A 13554-nucleotide genomic window follows, 5' to 3' on the forward strand; every position below is an offset into this window, starting at 1 on the left:
TCACACCTTGTACATTTAACTGGAGTGCAGTATACCTAAAGTTCCTTTGATAAGCTGAGATATATCTGACCACTGTGCACCACTCTCCAAAACTCCTTTTATTTTCATTTAATCAGCTTTCCCAGTTTGTAGTGCGTTCTGGAGGTTTAACAGTGAAATGTATCATACTGTACAAGCTGTCCAAAATGTTCCTTGTAGTCAGTAGAGAGAAATATGTATGCGTATCCAATAGGACTCATTCGTGCCAGATTAGAAGTCTGTAACAAAGTTAAGCATCTTTCTTTTCACAGAATGTAGAGAGACTGTTGGGTGACTGTCTCAAATTTTGATGTTTAATTTCTAGATGTATAGGGTGATATCATCATATCTAATTTAGCTGTATCGTTATTTTGTTCAGAAGTGTCTATTTTCTGTAGTGTCATGGTTTTATGATTTTTGGTTATTGGTATTCCACATCATAACATCATGTAGTGTATGTACCTGGTTACTGCCCTGTTACTGTTTTCCGGTCAGAGGGAAAGATAAAACTGTTCGCAGATCACAGGATGTTCCTTCTTCTCTGTCCATCTCTCGTCCCGGCAGCACCTCGCTCCCCAGCCGTCTGACCGTCGGTATTAGAGTAAGGCCTACCTTAATTTTGGATACTCTCTCTAAAAAATTGTAATTGTATTGTATTAGGTTGTATTATTTTGCATTCCGATATCTTATTTAGTAAATTAGTTTGTTTCTCCTCAGGTCGTTGCCACTGTTTTGTTTTTAGGCCCATCTCCCTACCCTTTGTTCCTTTTCCCTTTCCCGGGGTCCCCCGCCCCATTAGTCACGGAACTGGGCCGAACCTGCCTGTAAACCGTTGACATGTAGCATTTCTCTCATGTATTCTTTCTCCAAAAGCACAACATAATAAATGCACAACATTTTTTGGTGTTACAGGAAGAAACAAATGTCTTTTTGAAATCTGAGAAGTTTAAGCTTAATGGGGTACAGAAAAAAAAAAAAAAACATTCTCAGCTGAGATCTGAATACAGAATAGAGAATCTTACAGAATGACAGATGAGATTGGTCTGTGTGAAATGGACACTGCAGATATTTTTGCCTTTCCAAAGAAGAGATGGAAAAGGTTAGCAATCCATTTCAGCACAGATATAGTGGGTTGGCAATGCTTCCTTAAATGTTGTGGTGAGACAGTCTAACATATGCATTTTGCCTGAAAGAAAACAAGCTTAATGTATTAGTAATTATACTAATTTCTATTCATCAAAGACAAACTCAATTATGCATATAACGCTTTGTGACTTCTGAAGAGGTTTCTGAAAAACTTGTAGGTTTTACTTCTTTGACACAGAAAAGAAAATTGGTTGTCAATTTTGGGTGTTGTTCAATATGGTTAAATGCAAATTTGCATGATATCTTAACAGTACTTAAAACATCACCCTTTTGTCTAACCTTTACATACAATGTGGTACTTCTGCTTACATGCTTTTTTAGATCAGGTTAGATCTATGCTTGTTTGATGGTTCCTGGGAAATACTGTAATGATATTCTAGCCATCTGCCTCTCACTTGAATGCTCTTCTTGCTGGTTTTAAATGCAAGCCCATGAAGCAGCAGAAATCTGTAAAATACATGGAAACTACTCACACTGTTGCTGTTTCTCCTCCCTTCCAAGGAGAAGCTCTTCAACATGTGAGAGAACAAAAAAGTACAATGAATGCAGCTGGATTGTTATTAAGTGCGAAAATCAGCAACTACTTCTGCATGAACTTGAACTTCATATGCCTGTACAATGAGTTCCTGGGACAGATGGAAATGCTTCTGTACAAGTACGTAAAGTGGGAGTGATGAAGAGGATCTAGTGCATTAGTTCGTGCACATATAATGTAGAGAACTTGTGGAACTCATGTAAGTGCTTAGTAACTAGGGTTTACATCTACACTAACATGAGTAAGGAAACTCAGGGATAGAATACTACTATATTAAATTATTTTCAGACTATGTCACTAGGTTTTCATAAGGAACATGTAGTGGACTTTCCTTCCTTAAATGTTTTGTATGGAGTGAATGGCAGCTCACGTTTGCATGTTTAACTTTTAGAAATCTATATTATTAGAGAGATAAGTCACACCAGGAGAGGTCAGCGCTCAGACCCTAGAAGTGCTGCCCTCTGTGAAGCCAAGAGTCTTGCAGGGTTTTCCACAGGGCTCGAGTTTCTTCGTCCCTCATTGTTTTCCTCAATGCTCACTGGTTCTGTGATTTAGATCTATTTCATGGATGAATTTCAAGTGCCTATACACCTACTTGGATGCAAAAAAGAGTCCATTAGCTTCTAGGTTAAATTTGTTTGTAGGTGAGCAAACAACCTCAAGGTATTCTGTCAAGCACAGTCTGAAATTATGAATTTATTTCACTAACAGCACTGGTCCCTACACTGTTTGAAAGGAATACTTTTGGGACAAGTTTTAGGAAAGACATTCTACGATTAAAGCATTGAACTGGGAAATGTGAGTTATCATCTATTCAGTCCTAGCTTTCCTTTGCGATCTTGAGCAAAGTACTTGAAATATACTTGTACTCTGAAAAGCACCTATACTTAAATCTAGCACTTTGTTGTTCAAGAGCATGAAAGCCTCTGAGTATTTAAAATGTTATGTGCTGACTATTGTCAAATATATATATAATATATATTATTCCTGTTTACCCTGAAAAGCTCTATGTCAGTGAAAGAAACCAGCGTTCCACCTGGTAAATCAAGTAAATGGTAAACACAGAGCCCACTTGACCATCATTACACATACAGCCCTGTAGCAGAAATGCTGAGTCAGGGCTTGAACCAGTGATTGAGCCCCTGGTGGGAAGGCAGGACCAACCCAGTGGAGCTGACCAGAAGGGGTGGTGCCAGGATCCACCCCTTCCCAGGCCTCATTTAAGGGTTGGCAGGGGGAGATGGGGCTGTTTTGTTGGAGGGCTGTGTGTACTTGAGGCTTTCTGAAGGTAAACAGATTTTTTACTTTGTTTCTGTGCTTATAGGTGTTGCATTTGAGCAAGTTCTCACTTGCTGTAGTCCAGGACCTTGCTACTCTGCTATCATTGCTGTGCTTTCCATTGTGTTACAGGATTACAAGCCTCATTGATAATCGCATTTGCGCGATGCTTCAATTATTTGTGTACAGAAAAGCTCTCCCTTTGTTACCAGTATTTTCAGGCTGGTTTCTGATTTTCAGTAAGGATTAAAGGTTTTAATGGCTTTTTGTGAATGAATAAGAGGTGGTCCTAATAAAAAATATTCTGAACTTGCATGGCAAAGGAAGACATCATAAAGAAAATAATATTGTGTACAAACCATTGTTTAACTTCACTCAGGATTCTCCATTTACAGCTTCTTTAAAAGGTGGACTGCGGATATTCCAAAACATAATGTTTTTGGTTTCATAAAAAATTACTTTTTAAAATTTTTTTCTCCAGGGTGGGAGCATCTGGCAAGTACAAAAAGGTCAACTGCCTGATAATTCCATGTTGCTGTGAAAATGTCACATAGTATTTTAGAATTGTTGTTTTTTTGTATATTTGCTTGTTTGTTTCAGGAAAAAAAAAAACAAACAAAAAACACTGAGACCCTGAAACTGTTTCTCAAAGTGCTCACAAAAAGTTTATGTAATGAAGTAGTTCAAAAGGTGTTGATTTTAGAATGGTTACCCAGGGAAGAAGAGGATGAAGGCCTCTGTCCTGCCTATAGATTTGATACGGAATGTTTTAAACAGTATGGGCTGTCATAAACTTACATCAATAATATAAACAACAGTTACAGTTTATAATATCTGAATGGTGATATATTCAAAGTATATAAAGAATATGAAATTGTGAGCTGGAAAACAACTAAACGTGGGAGAAGCTATGGCTCGCTTGCTTGAACTCTTCAATGCTCTAAAGTTGTAGTGCTGATTTTGACTAAATTTTGTGAACAGAATTTTGAACAAAATGAGAAGTTGAATCCTGACAGGTTTAATTCTATTAGAAATAGAAAGGTTTATACTTTTCATACCCCTATTCTGATTCTTTTTTAAGAACAAGAAGAAAACTAGTTTGTCTGTTATTTTTCATGCAACATTATTTAAAAAGAAAAACTAATTTTAAACTAAAAGAGGGGAGATTTAGGTTAGATGTTAGGGGGAAATTCTTTACGCTTTCTTTTAAGTACTTTGTCCAGTTTTGGCCCCTCATAACAAGAAAGACATTGAGGCTCTGGAGCATGCCTAGAGAAGGGCAATGAATCTGGTGAGGGGTCTGGAGTACAAGTTATGAGGAACAACTAGAGGAACTGGGATTGTTTAGTCTGGAGAAGAGGAGGTGCAAGGGAGACCTTATTGCTCTCTCACAACTCCCTGAAAGGAGATTGTGGTGAAGTAGGGGTTGGCCTCTTTTTCCATGTAACTAGCAATGGGACGAGAGGGAATGGCCTCAAGTTGGGCAGGGGAGGTTCAGGTTGAATATTAGGAAAAATCTCTTTTCCAAAAGAGTGGTCATGTGTTGGAGTGGGCTGCCCAGGGAGGTGGTAGAGTCACCATTCTGGAGGTGTTCACGAATTGTTAGGTGTTGTACCATGTGGTTTAGTGTGGAAATATGGTGGTAGATGGATGGTTGGACTAGATGGTCTTGGAGGTCTTTTCCAACCTTAGTGATTCTATGATTCTGTACTCAGAGGGCAATGAGGTACTGGCACAGGCTGCCCAGAGAAGCTGTGGGTGCCCCATCCCTGGAGACATTCAAGGCTGGGTTGGATGGGGCCATGAGCAGCTTGTCTGGTGGGTGGCAACTCAACCTGTGGCAGGGAGTTGGGACTGGATCAGCTTTATTGCCCCTTCCAATCCAAGCCATTCTTATTCTGAGAAATCCTTTATATTCTAATGTTTTTTTAGTTCTTGTGTTCAGTATAAGCGCTTTTCAAGATGCAGATTCAGTCAGGGATAAATACAGCAAAATCATTTATATAAGACTTACTTAATATATATTACCTTATAAGTAATATAAGCAATATAAGTGAGAAAAAGATACTAACATTAAATTTGATGTATATATTTTTGTATCAATCTTTGTAAGATCTATTTATATACAATGTTACTGAAGCTTGATCAATAAAAACAATGTTAATAAGATATCAGAAATTCTGAATTTTTGAGAAGAGTTCAATAATTTATTAATCCCATTGAAAGCTTTCTGAGATCTGTGTATTTTTTTGTACTGCAATTACAGTATCTCTCAACATATTTTAAATCATTTCCTGAGGCTGAGGGTTTATGTATCCCTGCCACTTCTTACAGGCTGTTTGGTTTGTTTTCATTTATTCTGTATAACATTTTTTCTTAATGTTCTACTTCTGAAGAGCTCTTTCCTCCTTTCCATGCCCCGAGGATAACTGTTTTCTTTCATTGGTCTCTTTCTTCATTTCTATAATTGTTCCTAGGTTTCGCATTCCTTAATTTTATCAGACTTTCCTCTAGCACCTTCATTTACTTCCTATTTTTTTCAATTCATCATATAATGCAAATATTTTCTCTTTCATTCTCAGAAATTCTGCATCATTTTATCCTGTGACGTTATACGCTTTACTCCAGGAAGGCCCTCACCTTTTTCCTGAATGGCTTCAGACTTCTAGCCGTTTTCAACAATTTTACCTGATAACTAGATTATGATATCTGTTTGAGACATCTTATTTAAACATGTAATTTCTTTTTTAGTTCTGCTTTATTACTTTCAAACACTTTTTAAACTGAAAAAGTTTTAAGTTGGCAATGAACATAAGCATAGAAGGTGCATTTCTAGAGTTTTCAATCAGATATCTTTTTATTACTATAATGCCTATTCATGTTATTCATAGGCAAATATAATTTTATGTGGCTGCAGTCAAGCCTGTGTAATCCATTGCAGCTTGCAGAAATGTGGTATCTGTGCATTTATCTGTTGTTTGTTTATAGTATAGAGAATTCAGCATGTGTTGTACCAATTCATCTTTTTCTGAAGAATACATGAATTAACAAGATAAAAAGTAACTCTCATTCTGCAAGAAGGGGGGGCTTGAGGAAATCAAAACATGCTTCTTAAATCACTGAATTGATTCAACTCAGTCAATTATTAAAACAAAAAAGAATGCATCATTAAACGATAGTCTCTGTGACTTGGACCTTGTGTGTATTATTTAACAATGAGTTTGTGATAGGCTGTGGTCAAGAGTAAGGAAGGAGAAATAAGAAGTATGGATATAAAAAGACACATTAGAGAAAAGACCGATGGAGATGTAGTGCCTCTTTGTTAGCCCATTTATCTCTCCTCTGTGGTGGTGCTGCATATCATTCATTGCAGTGACAGATGATGATCACTAATTACTGGTATGAGGTCCAAGGGCAGCAGGGAAAGCTGTGATGCAACTGTGCTTGGAACAAAATGTGGCACCTACACCACTTCATCTGCTATGGGTGAAAAGGGTTGTACTTCGAATTTCGCTATGTCACCCAATACATGGAGCAATGCTTCCCATTTATATTTGGGTTGTTCTCTCTGGGGTTATACCTTCCCTTCGTGTGTAATCATTTTTAGAACAGGAGTTGCAGGATTTTCTTTACAATTTGGCTTCAGAACAAAAGTGCATTGAACAAGGGTAGAGAAGAAAAAAGGTGGAGGTGAGAAAACAAAGCCTGGTCCTTGACTTACTATCTCAAGGGCTTGACTGGTTCTGATATGTCTGCATTGTGGTCAGGTTACTTATAATGACCATATAAGTTAACTCAGAACAAGAATTATATTGTCACTAACTCTGCCAACAGAAAACTGTATTATTTAGATATATTTTCTCAGAAAAAGCAACCTGATCAGATCCTGGTAGGTACACAGAACTCAAAGAAGTGTTTTTCTTCCAACAAAAGGATATGTTTCTATCCTTTTAGGAGGAAGAGAGCCTCATTCAGCATTTATCCGAATGTTCTATTATCTCTTGTTATTGGATTTTCTCTCTTGAGTTCATGAATGTATTTATATATGATTATATACATGAATATGGAAGAAAAAAGCAACCATGTGAAAAGTAACTTAAATTTGCTATGTGTGTAAAAAGAAGGTTAAAGAAAGTAATTGCAATGTAAATAACAATTTATTTGAAAAATTTTGGTTCACTGAGAATAGCCATAGGTTATCTTTCATATAAGTTGATGTATTAAAAAAGTATTGCATCGATAACATTGGAGAATTAAGAACTTTATTTAGAATTTAGGGTATTTTCTAGCATTGCTGTTGATAATGTAGTATACCAGATAATACAAAAGGCATTTTGCCTGAGAATAGCTTGAGTTACAGGCTGTGTGAAGAAGTATATGGTACAAACTTGAAATAACTTGACTTCACTTGGCCTCTTCTAGTCATTATGAAGTATTTTAATGTAACTTTGACTGTCATAGACTGCATTCAGTGATGTGATCAGCAGCCATGAATCAGGAAGTTGGTAGATTTATTTTTTTCCAGTAAATTTCAGAAGAGAATGGATTCTTGCTTTCTGGTGTTACTTTCATGTCTGAATCATTCCAGCAAAACAAAGAGTTACTGAGGAAATGTGGGAAAGAAACAGTCATTTGTATCACTGTATTTGAAATTGAGCTTTAGTGATACTACTCCATACAGTCAGCATTACTTGCAGTTCACCACTGAATAATCAGGATAGAAGACATGCAAAAAAAAAAAAAGGCTAGTTGGAAACAGTAAGGGCTCAAACAATTTACATTTTTATCTAGCATAAGTTCAGCTTACAATAAGCATGTTTGTTAAACAGTACCTTGTCTCTTCTCTATGGGGAACATGGGATCACTCCTGAAAGCACTCATGGTAGAACACATTAAAGGAAAAAGACAAAGGAAAACAATTTTTATGTTTTCAAAATACTCAGCGTAAACTTGCACTCAGGTGCTCTTGTAGATGTTCAGGTATTGGGGAATGGATATCAATGACTGATGAAGAAAACATTGTCCTCGAAGGTCAGGTTCTTGTGGATGAATGTTTTAGGTCAGAGTATAAATATATATGCACGCATAAAATCAGTGTTACAGAAACTAGTATTTCCTGATGATGTAATAAGAAACTATGTTATTAATTTGTTTTCTTACAATGTTTGGAGTTGATGTTGAATTCATATCTAAGAAGTGATGCATAAAAATTGAATGAAGCACAAGTTGTACCACTCATAGTCCCAGGCTTTCAATGCTTTTTACCATCTGATTTCACAACTATTTTTTCATCATCTTAAACATCTTTCTCCCTTCTCCCTTCCATTTGTCTCTCTTAAACACATTTACATATGCAGCAGGTCTTACGTTGTTTGACAGACCCAGCACTGATTGTTTCTTTTATGTACCAACTCAAATGAAGTCAAGAAATATCTGTGATTACAAAATAAAAGAGTAAAAATTATTTCTTGCTCTGGATGCAGCCAAGAATGGCTCAGAAGGATTCTACTGTTGCTTGATCTTCAAGGAACAACGCAATCAGGTGTTTTCCTAAAGATGTAATACAATTCAAAAGTAATACACTGCAGGTAGGGTGTTTAAATAGGTTTGGAATTGTTAAGAGGATGATTACTTCCACGCTTCCTCATTAAGTCTAGAAACTGCATTCAGAGTTACTTAATTTGATTGTCCAGTGATTTAACTGATTATACAAAAGCTTATTTTCTCTGTTATCTGTTGAATACAGTTCTTAATTTCTGACAGTTAATGAAATATACAATCTAAAATGATAAGAGTTTAAAATCAGTCAGTGTTATGAGTAACTCTTTCCAACAGGAACAAAAATACTGTGTAGTAAACAGTAGACTTCAGAACTTAACAGTGCTCTCCAAAATAGATAATTTAATTCTAGCTGCTTTGTATGCATCTTGATTTCTATTTATTTCTGCACAAAAAGTGTGAGAGTAGATGGATGATTAAACAAGCATTGCTTTAAGCATTGGAACCTCAGTGAACCTGCAAAGCTGAATGTGCAGCTGTATGTGTTCTAATTTTTTCTGTTATTTGCACTAGCCAACTGGAACGTATAGACAAACATAAAGAACAGCCAAGGTCTGAGTAGTGAAACATGGCTAGGTTGCATCATTAAAGAGGAAAAAAATATTCTACAAGAATGAACAGAATACAGATCAGGCTGAAATAAAGAAAAACAGGACATTTTTGACAATCATTTCAAAACAAATAATATAGACCTTAATCTTACCGTATGGTTTATTGGGGAAATATTGGTGGCGAGTAGATGGTTGGGTTAGATGATCTTGGAAGTCTTTTCCAACCTTTGTGATTGACTCTATGATTCTATATGGTTATTTTTTCCTAACTTACTGAAAACCAAAAATCATATGTACGTGTGCATATCCTTGGTATATTAGCAAGAACTGTTTGAGTATTTGAGAGTTGTAGGGTTTTTTGTTTGCTTTTTCTTCTCAGAGAAAGTAATGCTTGTGCCTCTTCTGCTTCTCATCCTGCTGAGTATGCTACACAGAAACAAGTCTTCCATATTTTTTTCTGAAAAAGAAAAAATCCAAACGTTTAACATAACAGAGCAAAGAAACAAATGGGTAAACATCTAGCAGTTTCAGAAATATCTGCTTGAATTCACTTACGAACTTCTGAAGCTTGCATTAAGGAGGAAGACTTGCAGGACAGGGGAAGCGGAGAGCGGTGTATCTCTGTTCAAGTAATAACTCATTTCTAAATAATTACTCTTGGTAATACTATCTAATTCAGTAGGTAGTATTGCTGTTGGAAAAATAACCCACCAGATTTCCAGCTGCTGTGAAGTAAAACTAACTCTGATGAGTGTGAGAATGTAACTTTAGCACTGGAATCTCGCATTACTTTCCAAAAAACTTTTTTTCTTCACATTTAAATTAAGTCCTGCGTCACTCCATATGAACTGCTCTGAACTTCAGCTGTAGTCTGGGACATTGACCTACCTTGAGTTTCAGTATAAGCAAATCTTTACAGTTTCATATACTAGGATTGCACCTGTCATCTTTAAAACAGCAGTCTGAATTGCCACAATAGATAAAAAATAATCTCAGCCTATTCACTCTTTAGTTAAGTTTTTTTCCAACAAGTGTAATTTATAGTTAATTATTACTGTCTTTCCTCAGTACCTTCAAGCAGCAAAAGCCAATGAAAATGCTTTTGAAATAACTACTTAGCCTTTTTTTGCTCAGTTTAGAAAGCAGATAATGTTTTTATACGGAATTGGTTGTAAAACATGTTGCATCCTTTATTTCTCCTAATTTGAGGAACATATTTCTACAGTAAATGTGTGTATTGGTGAATGATAAGAGACTCCTGAGTAAACATTACACAGAGTAAACCAGGAGCTCCTATGTAAGGTTATAAATTACTAGAATCCAATGTGGTGTAATATGGTCAAAACTCCCTAATAAGAAAGGAAAGTGAAAATGAAAGGGAAGCCTGGACAGCTATCTTATTTGCCAGAGTGCATCAAAATATAGATATCTATGGCTAAACTAATACAAAAAATGATACAGATAACTTCATAGTTTCGTGTGTGCGCATTATGCGCTAGCTTTAAACTTTAATCCCACAAACAAATTGTTATATGCTTGTTCCAGTTATAAGAATTCCAGTTACTCTTGAAGTAGTTGCTTATATATATTAAGGTAAATACATTCAAACTTTTGGTAAGACTGAAGTCAAGTAAGACAGTGTCAGTTGTCTCATATCCGTTCCTGAGACCTCTGTGTATTTGTAGTATATTGGAGATAGAGCACAGTCAGGTAGATTAAATAAATTTGTTTTTCCTGTACTTCAATGTTATTAATAAACAATCGCTCGCTGAGGTTAGCTGTTTCGGCGCTGACCTGGCCAGAACCGCAGTGACCGAACGCGAGGTACAGGGTGGTTTTTGATCGATTCCTTTACGCGGGGAGCCACGAGCTAACGGAGCGGCCCGGCAGCTCTCGCCTGAGCGGCTGACGTGGCGTGGGCGTTGACAAGGCAACGGCTCTGCCTCCATGCCCCTTGCCTTAGAAAAAGCCTCCGGGAGGGGCGGGGGAGTTCGTGGTGGGCGTATCGCGAAGGCCGTTCAAATGCGGTGAAACAGTAAGGCACCCTTTCACGGGACTACACAGCGAGGAGGCCTGTTATTTCACTGTGCAGCGAGTGGTAGGTGCAGGGGCATCTGTTAACGGGCTGGTAACGTTTTCAGGGCAGAGCCAGCGCTGTCGGCAACAGGGAGGACCAGACCAGTTGCACCTCATTAATGTTGCCCTAGATCGTGCTAGTGTCTGCTGGTTTGCTGTGGCTGCCCCCTGGTGGAAGGCTATTTCCAGGAAAAATGTGGGGACCCAGACTGAGGTCCCATGTGCGCATAAAAGGAAGGCTGCTGCCAAGAAAAACGAGGAGATGCAGACAGAGGTCCCACAACAACATGCTAGTGCTCAGGTTTTCACCTGCAGTGAGTGCTTGAGCCTGGCCCTTGCAGTGCAGGGCGATGGAGACAACATATGTGCCAGATGTGACCAGTTAAATGATTTACTTAGCCTGGTGGCTGACCTGAAGGAGGAGGAAGTGGAGAGGCTGAGGAGTATTAGGGAGTGTGAGCAGGAGTTTAATCGGTGGTGCCAGTCCCTACTGTCCCTGAGATCTAGGCAACCAGCTGCAGCCCTGAATGAAGCATGTCACCAGCTACTGCCTTGCAAACAGGTAATAGGGGGGAACCAGCAGGCCGACAGTGTTCCTGCTGCAGTGATCCCCCTGTCCTCTCCCCCACCTAACAATGGTGATGAACAGGGGGGTAGGGGGCAATGGCAATGACAGAAGGTCCCTGCTTGGTGGTGGAGGCACACCTGCCTGGCAATTCCCCTCCCTCCCTAGCTGCCCCTGCAGAACAGGTACCGTGCTCTGCAGGATCAGCTGGACAGCAGTGGAGATGATGGTTCTTCCCCCTTGGAGGTGTCTCCGAAGCCTAGCAGGACTACCCTCAAAACCAAGACCTCCTCAGCAAAGAACAAAAGACAGGTCATTGTTGTTGGTGACTCAGTGCTGAAGGGAGTAGAAGGCCTAATATATAGACCCGACTCTCTACACAGGGAGGTCTGCTGCCTCCCGGGAGCCTGGGTTAAATATGTAAGGAAGAAACTTCCTTCCCTAGTACAGCCCTCAGATTATTATCCTCTGTTGTTTCAGGTAGGGAGTGATGAAATAGGTAGAACTTCCCTTAGAACTATGAAAAAGGACTTCAGAGCCTTAGGGTGTCTGGTCAAGGGTTCGGGAGCACAAGTTGTGTTCTCCTCTATCCCTCCAACTATAGGGAATAATGAGGGACTAAACATGATGGTTCAACAGATTAATATCTGGCTCTGAGCCTGGTGTGCCTGGCAGGGGTTTGGGTTTTTCGACCTTGGCTCAATTTAGATGAGACTGGGCCTGCTGGCAACTGATAGGAATAGCTTATCCCATCAGTGGAAAGGGGTTTTACAATGGGAATTGGGAAGGTTCATTGCTACGGCTTTAAAATAGGTATGAAGGGGAGCGGGGGTGAAACCAGGGTCACTAGTAAGGAGCCTGTATGTAATGAGCCAGTGCTTGTGGGAGGTGCTTGTGCTAGTAAGATCCCACAGTCTTGTGAGGTGAAGGAGGACGACGACACACCTTTTCGTAGGAAGAACACAAGGGATGATGTGAGGTTGGTGGCTATGGAAGCACTTGAACATGGTCAGGAGGGTATTAGGGCTTCTCCCACTCATAAGGTGGCCCAGCTCAGGTGCATCTACACCAATGCACGCAGCATGGGTAACAAACAGGAGGAGCTAGAGGCCATTGTGTGGTCGGAAAACTATGATATAGTTGCCATCATGGAAACATGGTGGAATGACACACGCAGCTGGAATACTGTGATTGATGGCTACTGACTTCTCAAAAGAGATAGACAAGACAGGAAAGGTGGTGGTGTAGCCCTCTATATTAATAAAGAATATGAATGTATGGAAATTAGTGATGGTGATGATAGGGTTGAGAGCTTATGGGTTAGGATAAAAGTGAATGCCAGTAAGACAGACATAATCGTGGAAGTCTGCTACAGGCTACCCAACCAGGACGAAGTGGTGGACAGTTGGATGAGGTCTTGAGGTCTCTACCCCTTGTTCTCATGGGGGACTTCAACTTCCCAGACATCTGCTGGAATTATAATATAGTGGAAAGGGAACAGTCCCTGAGGTTCCTAGAGTGTGTGGGAGACAACTTCCTGACACAGCTGGTGAAGGAGCCAACAAGGGGAAGCAAAGTCCTGTACCTGCTGCTTGTTAACAGAGAAGGCCTTGTGGGGGATGTAAAGTTTGGAGGCTGTCTGGGGCAAAGTGATCACAAAACAATAGACTTCTCAATCCTTGTTGAACCTCAGAGGGGAGTCAGCAAAGCTGCAGCCTTGGACTTCCGAAGGGCAGACTTTGGCCTCTTTCGGAACATGCTTGAGAGAGTCCCTTGGGAGGTAGTTCTGGAGGGCAAGGGAGCCCAGGATGGCTGGGAATACTTTA

At 39.2% G+C, this 13554-nt stretch overlaps 1 long non-coding RNA gene across 1 annotated transcript; it reads left to right on the forward strand.

The window, feature by feature from the left end:
- Positions 2917-6168, forward strand: LOC110395175. Its single transcript, XR_002436212.1, has 2 exons — positions 2917-2987; positions 5560-6168. It is a non-coding gene; the product is annotated as an uncharacterized LOC110395175 (long non-coding RNA).

Source organism: Numida meleagris, chromosome 2, assembly GCF_002078875.1.
Source record: "Numida meleagris isolate 19003 breed g44 Domestic line chromosome 2, NumMel1.0, whole genome shotgun sequence".
Taxonomy (NCBI): domain Eukaryota; kingdom Metazoa; phylum Chordata; class Aves; order Galliformes; family Numididae; genus Numida; species Numida meleagris.